The sequence below is a fragment of the Oryzias latipes genome, chromosome 12 (genome assembly GCF_002234675.1).
Source record: "Oryzias latipes chromosome 12, ASM223467v1".
Lineage (NCBI taxonomy): Eukaryota > Metazoa > Chordata > Actinopteri > Beloniformes > Adrianichthyidae > Oryzias > Oryzias latipes.
In genome coordinates this window covers 29,439,588-29,449,643 of record NC_019870.2, presented here as the reverse complement: position 1 = coordinate 29,449,643, position 10,056 = coordinate 29,439,588, and the positions used below count along the sequence as shown (strand labels likewise).

The window sequence follows — 10,056 nt, the reverse complement described above, 5'->3', positions numbered from 1 at the left end:
CCTTTACTCAGACACTAGGGGGAGACACCCTTTTTGAGAGACGTTTCCTAAAGTGTCAAGGAAGGAGGAAGTTTCTTCTCATTGTTTTTCTTTGATCTGCGACGACACTGCTAGATGACGAGACATCGTGCTTCTTGAAAAAAATCAAATGCATCTTTGCAGTGATCCAGACACTGGAAAATCGTTTTAAGGATTCAAGACAGAGTGTGTTTGAATGAAAAGATATCTTGGTGAGTTTAAAGTTGCTTTCAGTTGATGTTGAATAAGCTGGCCGAGTTAGCAAGCTTACAAGCTAGCAAGCTAGCGTGCGTACACGGAGCCAAGAAGAGAAATGTTTATTTTATGTTCTGTGTTTACTTTAATGAGAATTTCTATTTAAAAAAAAAAGCACAATTGCATTGTTAATGTTGAGGAGTAGGAATGTGCAAGATATTATTTTTGAGGATACAGCAAGAAGAAAAACTTGAGTTGGCTAACTACCTTACACGTGTGTGTAGGCTGGTTTTTTCCACGTGCTTCAAGGAGTGGACCGAATTCCTCCCGATCTACGCGGAATTCACGCTTTTGCTGTGGCTCCACCTGAACTCAAGCTTACCTGATTTTCCCAGACTTACAGCTTCGAAACCAAAGGAGTGGTAAAGCTTCATTTCCCGTCTCAGGACGTGCAAGTATTATTTTTTTCAATTTTTCTAAGTGCACTTCTTTTTTCCCCCACCTCCATTACTGGAGTCTTTTTCATTTTTTTCTATTTTTTTCTTCTGAGATCTCAGAATTTAAGGACTTTACTCCATAAAGGATATTTGTTTTCAGTTACCATTTAAGGTGTTGTTGGATCCAACGGTGATTTATTAAGAAATACTGAATATTATTCTATGTTGTGATTGATTGATTTTTCGGTTCTTTCATTGTATCTTGTTTTTTTTTAATTAATTTAATTTTTGTTCTCAATTTATATGTTGATGTCAACATTTTATTTCCATGAAAGGATGTGTACTGAATAACTTGAAAAAATCTGAATATAGATTATTTTTCCTTTCTACAATTTGATCTGTGTCAAGTGTGTTATTGTGGGTCGGAAGGGTAATTAGTATCTACTACCGCATTCCTCCTGTACAAACCTTGAGTATAAAGAAAGAAGTTCACATTGCGAGCTTAGTTGACCTCCCACCTAGGGTTATCCAGGTAGGCAGGGTTACATTTTCATTCACTCATCTTCTTCTGTTTTTGTCCCTTTTGGGGTCACGGGGCTGCTGGAGCCTATCCCGGCCGGGTCGCCAGTCTGTCTGAGGGCCACATCTCACACATAGATTCACTCTCACATCTAGGTACAATTTAAATGTTGCCAAATGACCTATGAAGCATGTTTTTGGATGGTGGGAGGCAGCCAGAGACCCCAGAGAGAGCCCACACATGCACGGGGAGAACATGCAAACTCCACACAGAAAGGTCCCCCGTTGACGTTGTGTTTCAGGTCCCCCAGCCGGGACTTGAACCAGGGGCCTTCTTGCTTTGAGTCAACAGCGCTAACCACTGTGCCAGCCTACTATAGTACATTTTATCATATCAAAGGGCATAAAGGTATCACTTGAGCAATACAATTACCAAAACCAACACTGCTGAAGGGTTTATAATTTACAGCTTTTTCTGTTTTGTAATCATTAGTTAATGAAAAGAACCATTGAAATTAATAACAGTCCTGAATAACTGTCATTTTCAACAACCTGATTTGTTCAGCGAGGGCTTGTTCTGCTGGAGGTCACAGGTTCATAATGAGGCATGAAACTAGTTAGAATTCATTTCCATGGAGTGACAGCCACTGTGGTAATTGATTATGATTGCTCCTTCAGAAGCGCTTAGACTGACACGTGAATGTAAAGTGTGTTCAGTCAAACACACAGTGTGTGCAGAAGACGACAACAAAAAGAAGGAAATACAGAGAATAGAACGAAAGAACCTGGAGATTCTTCAAGAAACCAAACTTTTCCTCACAGGTTTCTTCATTTTACTTTCACCTTGAAAATGTCTTTGTTCCTTCGGACTGATGTCGACTTCTGCCACCACTGCGAAGACATTTGAGACATTAAGAAAAGCGAATATAATGGATGACAAGCTGTCACTGTCACTGAATGTGACATTCCACTGTCATTCATTCAGGGTTTCAAAACTTTAAAGCAGCTTTGCTGAATGTCAGTTTGTGTCTACCTAAAAAAAATAACTTTAATAGATGTAGATTTCACAACAGGCTTCACTCATATTCCTACTTTTGCAGATTGATGTGAAAAGTTGACGTTTTTCCACTTGTTACTGTTTGAGGGGCTTCAGTGCTAAAGTCCTATTCAAAGAAAATAAGCATTTAATTTTTTAAAGACATAAATATCACAAAGATAATATTAGTTTTTTATAAAATTATTTTTATTTGTTTTATTTAAACATTTGAAAAAGAGGGTAAGCCCCTTGAGATGCGACATCTCATTTTTAAGAGGGTCCTTTACAACAGTAGACGAGAAGCAATTTAAGAAAAGAAGAAAAAACAAACAACAAAATCTAAAAAAGTTTATTTTCTTCTTTTTGACTTGTTGAAAACTCAAAGTGCTGAAAAAAGGTCCTCATATTTCACGTGTCTCTTTTCATACATTATACGTTTAGGAAATCGAAGCCAGTGACATGAATGATTCTGAGTCTGTGTGCATGTGCATGTGCATGTGCATGTGCGCATGCGTCTGTGTGTTAATCCCTTTAGTTTTGTTGCTGATTTTCTTCGTCAAGCGTGAGCGAGTAATTAATCAGATCTGAAATGAGATCCTGCAATTAAAACCATTTTGTGCGTGTGTGCGTGTACAACAGTGTGTGTAGGAGTGTGTCAGCAGTCAAGCCTCAATGAGTTCTGACAAGCAAATATATCAGCGTGCTCCTCATCATCACTTCCTCTCTGCATCTTCTCTTTGTCTTTGCCCCCTTTTTTGTCTTCCTGTGTCTCAAAGAGTTATTATTAAACAAATGTGATGAATTTTGATTCTTCAGCGCCTTTCAATCATTGCTGTTGGTAACTTAATCTACAAATTAGGTCTGCGGTGCTTGTGGCTCAGCTGACACACAAACACAAACACCAAGTTCCAGTTTATCATTTACAGCAGGCCTTCTGGATCTGTTTTTGCGCTGATATAATTGTGGCTCACACCATAAAATGACACAAAGTGACACTCTGAAGACTTATAATTTAGAACATAGTTGTTGGTACAAACTCTGAATTAAAGATAATAATTCACAGTAATACTGTTAGACAAACTGATATCCTGGGAAGTGAAGGCGAAAGACAAAGAAAGCTGTTCCTTTGCAGCCTCGCTCTGATTTTAGCTTCATCACAGTCAGACTTGAAACAGTGGAGATCACAGGAAGTGAAGCAATGTCCAAATAGCTTTGTGGCCAGAATGTTAGCATTTACTCAAAACTGTCCCAATGACGATTATCAAACTTTAGCTTTGAACAACGTTCTTGTTTCAGCTTTAGCTGTTTAGGTCATGTCCTCTCCAACTCCTGGTGCTGAGCTGGACCGGTCCCTGAGAAACTCAGAGCATCTATGAAGACCGAAGAGACATTAAATGTAATGACATGTTTCTCCTCAAGAATATGGCAGGTTTGGACATTCCTTTCATTCAGATGATAAACTGTGTCAGACAGGGATGCCAGCTTTGCACATCTCAGTCTCACAAAATAGTCTGCAGCTTGTTTTGAAGGGTTGGGTGCTTGAAGAGAGGAGGTAAAGTTCAAATTTGTTTGGCGCCATAGTGTTGTTTGATTGCTTCTCACCACAAACCAAGCATAATGGAGTTGGTGTCATAACCCATATACACGTTATAGAAAAACAGTATTTACGCGATCTTAACATCATAAGGACAAAAAGAATCCTTCAGCTGGCCTTCAATGGGGTCCGACTTTTGTCTGAAGCCATTTTTAGAGCTACTCCTTGATGTAGAAAGACACTATATTACTCTGAAAGACACTTTATTATTGATTGATATTATTGATTGCTGAACCCTATCCAATGTCCTGTTGGGGGTGGGGTGTACACCTAGAACAAGTTGCTTTAACAGCTGCCTTCAGTTCTGGTGTCACTCTGTTTCACAGTCAAAGATTCAAGTCATCAGACCAATCAAACACAGCAACACAGTGGTCACTTTTTGGTACCAGTGTGGTCAAGTCCACAGGTCCTGGAGTCCTGCAGGAACATCAAATCAGCATCTGCACATAACTTGTCAGCAGGGGGCAGCTGGAAGTGCTGTTGGATTTCCTGGTAGATAGTGAGCCTGGTCATCTTCTGTTTCACCCAGGTGCTTGGAATTATGGGTGAAGAATGCACAATACCCACAGCAAAGCATCAACTCGCTACACTCAGCTGTATTAAGGACCAGTCATGCCTTTTAACTCGTGTCCCAACTGAAGCCGCTGTTTATCAGTCCCCCGATCTCTCTGGCCTTTCAGATGGTCTTCCTGTCCTGTCTTTGATGTTTGTCATATCCTTCATGTCCAATCCAGATAAGCAAAAGTGGACCCTGAAAAGCAGTGACTCAGGATGGAGAGAATGTAGCCGTTTGATAGTCACAAAGTCCTCCAGACAGCGTCCAAGAGCATTCTGGGAGACAGAGAGAGACACAGTCAGATGTCTGAGTCAAACCGAAACGAGATAGTGGAGGGAGACTCGACGCTAATCCTTGTAATCCACAAACAAAGTTCTGGATCAGAGAGCAGAAATAGTCTCACCAGCAAATCCAGGAGGGGCAAGCAGAGACCCAAAGCAGAGGTACCGGAGAGTGAAAGGCAGGTCAGAAGGTCAAAGACGTGAGCGTGAGTCGGGACGAGGTAGAAAACAGGCAAAACTGTTATTCTGGATAACTGACCACTGTCTGGTAACAACAGGGAAGCACATGAGTCTCAAAGAGCAGTCCACTCAGGTGATATGCATCTGCTAACAGCAGCAAGACGTGGCGGGGCTTAATCCTACAGCTTGATGTGTCTGGTCAGAACTGCTTTCGTCAGACTTTTGTCTATCTTTACAGAAGAATTTGTCTTTAACTTTCTGCAAGCAATCTTTGGAAGGTTTTGCTCACATTTGTAAGAAAATAATGCGTCAAGTGAACCTTATCATAGCCCAAATGACTAACCTGTCCATCCATGTCACTAACCACATGCTCTGAATGTAGTTTCATCTGAAAAGAGAGGACTTTGGACCTTTCCTAGGCTGTGGTGCAGAAGTAGAGTGGTCGACCTTTTGATTGGATGAGTGCAGCTCCAGTTCCCACCTTCCCTCCTCACGTGTCCGTGTCCTTTCAGCAGTAGGCCCGTCATCAGCGTGTGAGTGTGCGTGTGCATGGCTAAATTGGACTGTCACTGTAAAGCGCTTTGGGCCTTAAAGCAAGGAAGAAACCATTTAGCATTGAGCGATAGACCAGTGGTTTTCCTGATTAGCACAGATGCTTCTGAAATTGTCTTTTGCTCAGGATTGGTTTGGTGACATTTGTAACCCATGTCTAGAATTCATGCTTGTGGGGTGATGCATGTGTGTGGGGTGACTCCAGCTTCAGTCTACTCCAAAAATCTCAAATGGATTTTGGTTGATGAGACTCCCCAGGCTGGGATTATCCCAGTAGTTGATGCACAGTAACCACTACAATTTTCCCAGCCACTTGTGTTCTGTTTTGTTTTTTTTGTTCATATGCAGCACTCTATGAACAACAAGCTAGATTAGAAATTACTAGGGATGGCCCGTTTGTCACAGACGCTCTGGCGCTTGTTTCACCTTCATGAAGCAGAGTGTTTCGGCATAATGTGTCAGGGCGTGTGTCAACTAGCGCCGATCACATGGTTGATGACGTTTGAAGCGCCAAATGCTTCGTTTGGTGGAACCAGGGTTCAGATGTCACTTGTGTTTGAACAGTTGGGCGTGCTATTTTCTAAAAATACAAATGAATCTCAGACAACGTTTCCCAACTAGTTCTGTTGTTTCCCCTGTATTGGAATTAACGTGAGTTCATTTTACCATGTTTCCTGGTAAAAAACGTTCTGTGGCTCAGGATCATTTCAACTTGGTTTCTCCTAATAAGGTGATAAAATATTAAGTAATGGCAAGCGAATGTGGTCACTTTACACTTCACATGTAGCCCCTTTAACTGTCTCCACCAATCATTCTTGGAGGTTTAATCACTCGTCATCAGTCTGACCAATCAGAAGGGGTTAAAGTCTTCACTTCCTTGTTCCAATTTAGCTCATAAAGTCTCTCAGTTCCATCAAAAATACCAGCTAAAGCTCGTCTTTAGCGGTGTAGCTTTCCACAGAATCCGGTGTCAGACCGTGGAACAAGTGAACAAAACAATGAAGCTCAGAGACGAGAGTCTGTCTGACATCACTACATCTCCCATGATGCATTGGGTTAAAGTGACAGTGTCTCAGCGTACAATGACTCTTCCCTGTTAAACGTCTTGAAACCACAACGAACACATATCAACATCTTCTTGATGAAATCAGAGGTCAGAGGTCAACAGTTTAGTTCTCCTTCAAGGTTTGTGTTTCTTAACAGTCAAACATCCCAGAGTTTGGTCCAAGTCATCTTTCTGACTGAAACACTTTTCTAGGAACTTCTGGATTATTTTAGATGTTAAACTTAAGAAGAATTAATAACAACATTTAAGAAACAGGATTGAGGTGAAACAGACACAATTAAACTAAATTGAAACAATTTAATCATCTAAAAAGAAATAAAACATTTTTTGTTAAAGTTTTCAAAGACTTCATTTTTGATTAATACAAAGGAAAACTAATAAAACTTCAACATGTTCACTTTTAGTGTAGCTACAGAAAACATAAATATAATGTTAGTCTTTTTGTTTAAAATTTATCAAACATATTGTTATCATATTGTTCAAAAATTGCAGCTTCCTTTGCACTAACATTTAACAAATAAATCATTATTTAGAAAGAATATTTGTTTTTTTGTGAGGTTACATAAAATTGTTTCACCTTCATGAAGCAGAGTGGTCGGCTCAATGTTTCGGGGCGTGTATAAAGTAGGGCAGATCACGTGGTTGATGACATATGAATCATTGAAGAAAAAAGGTTCAGCGCACTGCCTTGTGGGGTCTAGATGACCCAACTCCCAATAGTAAAGTGCCTAGGATAGCATAAGGGTTAACAACTTTGTTTTGCTTTACGTTTTTTCATTATCATTTCCATATTGAAGGAGCTTAGTTGAAGCATAAGATATACGTCCAGTCCGCCACCAGATGATGCTATTCTGTGTGGTTTCAAAGCCCTGAATGGGTGGTTCATTTTTCCGGCACAATAACATGAACCCCTAGGAAAGCTTCATGGGGCTTCTATCCCTACTGAAAACTACTGTATTTTAACTTTATTGCATCTTTTAGAAAAAAAACTTCCAGCTTTTTCTGTCACTATTTTTACAAAAATGCACGTGAGATTGCAGAGGGACTGTACATCAATACAGACTATGAGTTTCTCCTTTTTTTAATTTTTGGTTGCTGGTGTCCCACAGGATTTTTGACAAGGTTAAAGTGTGCCTTAGCTCAAAAAAGATTAAAAAATACTGCTCTTACCCATGATTCCAGTGTCCACTGACCCAGACTAAGAGACCATTAAAGGCTCAGGAAACCTTTGAAGGTGTTTCAAGTTAATTTTCTAGATTTGATGATCTGGATCAGGTGTGTCCTGCCAATAAGCAATGTTGAAAAGCAAGCGGGAATGTGGCCCCCCCGTGGTGCTCAGCTAAACTGGGCAGAGCAGGCATGAACTCGGGGGAGAGTCTGAGCAGAGAATTTGAGAATCCGGGTAAATCTCTGCAGTCCAGGTGTCACCAATGAGCCGGATGATTCATCTGTGAGAACCACGGCTCCAGTTTCCCCTGCTACACTCAGAAACGCCGTCCTGATGACCAATGCTTTTCATTTGAGGCTTTTGTTTATTGAAAGCAGCTCTGAGTTTATATCTATATGAGGTTTTTTTCTTTAAACCAATTTCCTCTTCGCTCTACCCATGAAACTACCTATGCATACCTATGAAAGCGATATAAATACTGGTTGCATCAGTTTTTGTTTTTGAAAGTTTAATTGTTTTTTTTAACAATTTTGTTGACCTTAATAAATAAGGCTTTGACTGACTATGATGTGTTTGAATAGATTCATTTCAATTCACACTGCCTCAGGTTAACAAACATGAAAAAATTACATTAGAAGTAAGAAGTATAAATGCTTTTATTAAACCAAATGTGTTCATTTCAGCAGTAAAGGTCCAGGTTCCTCTCATCACAAACCTGCCTGCTCACACTGAGTGGGTTAGCTAAAAAGAGGATTTCTGTGAGCAGTTTGACACAGAAACACATCCCATCCATTCCGGTCTGAGAATAATGTCTATTTAATTTCCATGAGGACCCTGGGCTAATTGACTGTCAGTTAGTGAACAGAGTGCTGTCGGATCCATTCCATGCTCATTTTAAGGGAATTAGCCGGCAGAGGTCTCATATTGCAGCAGCAGCAGACGACGAATGCTCAAATCCTGCCTTTCTATTCCAATAGAAACTAAATGAGACCAAGTTCTTCCTGCATGTTAGCATGACTAATTAAAAATACAAGCTCATGTGTAGACTTTGTTTATCTATTGACTTAAACCTGGGGCGAAGGCCCAAAAAGGAAACGCTTACAGTAGAAACTGATGTGCAGGATAAGACACGTAGTCTTGAAAGGCCTCTGCTGGACAAAACCTTGTAGCTGCTTTCTAGTAAAAACTCAAACTATAGGCCGTCTCTCACAACCACTATAAACATATTGTTCACTGTCAGCGTTTTTCTTGGTACATGCGTGATATATGTCATTTATGAGTGTTTCCTCCGTTCGTCATTCGTTCGATGCGCAGATGTCCGGCGAGGGTTTTGGCCAACGGATCATTTACGTGAATTCGGTTTTGAGCTGTTCAACATTTTGGGATCAGTTGAGAATTACGTGGTCCCTGCATATTTTACTTAGTTTAGACGCAATTATTACGTACATCTTATGCAATTGAGCCAGATTTCGCGAGATGTAAACCCAAATTTTTGGTTTTCCCCAACCTTTCCACATTTGTCTAACGAACCACAAATGCATGAGTTTTATATCGCGTCTTCGGCGCACATATGTAATTAAATTGTAGTTAAAAACGCTTCTGAGAAAAAACAAGCCTGTTCATCTTCATTATCCGCTTACTGTTGTGCATGATAAAAGGCCAACAAATGCAGGCAACCCCACAACCACAATGACACCAATGGACCTGTGAGGCACTTGTTTGGACTGGGGGAGGAAGCCAACGTGTCTGGAGAAAGCCCACAAACTCAACATAGAAAGCAGCCAGCTGGGACCAGAGTACCAACCACCACACTAGCATGACCCTCCAAAAACAGAGGTATTTAAGCAACATAGTGAAGTCAACTGCTAGCATTTTTTAACAGGTAACCAGTAATATGATGAGGGAATTTGAACCTGGACATAAACAGATCTATTTGTGAATGAAAGTGCACTAAACACTCATCACCAAAAGTGTTAAATGACTTTCAGACGACATGACATTGAAATGTCAGTCATGCTGAAATTCACATTCAATTAGAATCATTTCTTTGTCTCTATTTTGAGGTCATTTTCTAGTTTTCCCTCCTGTGATGAAATCTGCCATTTTTACATAACAAGGTCAAGAGTTACACAATAGAAGCCGTTTATTTCTGTCATTTTGGTTATTTTTGTGCAAATATTTTTTAAACTTGATGAAGGTTGAAAAAGTTGAGACCACAAGCAAAGTCAAAGAGCTGGTTGTAGTTACCATTTTTGTGTGTTTTTGTGCTCTTTGCCTCACAGGCTTTTGTTCCTGTTTTTATTTGCTGCTTTTCTGTGCTTTTTGCGTTACTGTGTCTTTGTCACCGTGTCAGCGCTGCAACAGAAAGGCCCCAGAAACTGTCTGCCCGTTCTTCATGGCTCATTTATGAACTGTGTTGAGTTTGTTGGAGCCGGGGGCTTCCTGGGGGGGGAA

The 10,056-nt window shown here is 40.3% G+C and overlaps 1 long non-coding RNA gene across 1 annotated transcript; it reads right to left on the bottom strand.

The window, feature by feature from the left end:
- Positions 1-2,539: 2,539 nt before the first annotated feature.
- LOC110016133 lies at positions 2,540-7,908 on the bottom strand. Its single transcript, XR_002291420.2, has 2 exons — positions 7,605-7,908; positions 2,540-4,630 (listed from the first exon to the last, which is right to left on the bottom strand). It is a non-coding gene; the product is annotated as an uncharacterized LOC110016133 (long non-coding RNA).
- Positions 7,909-10,056: the final 2,148 nt, after the last annotated feature.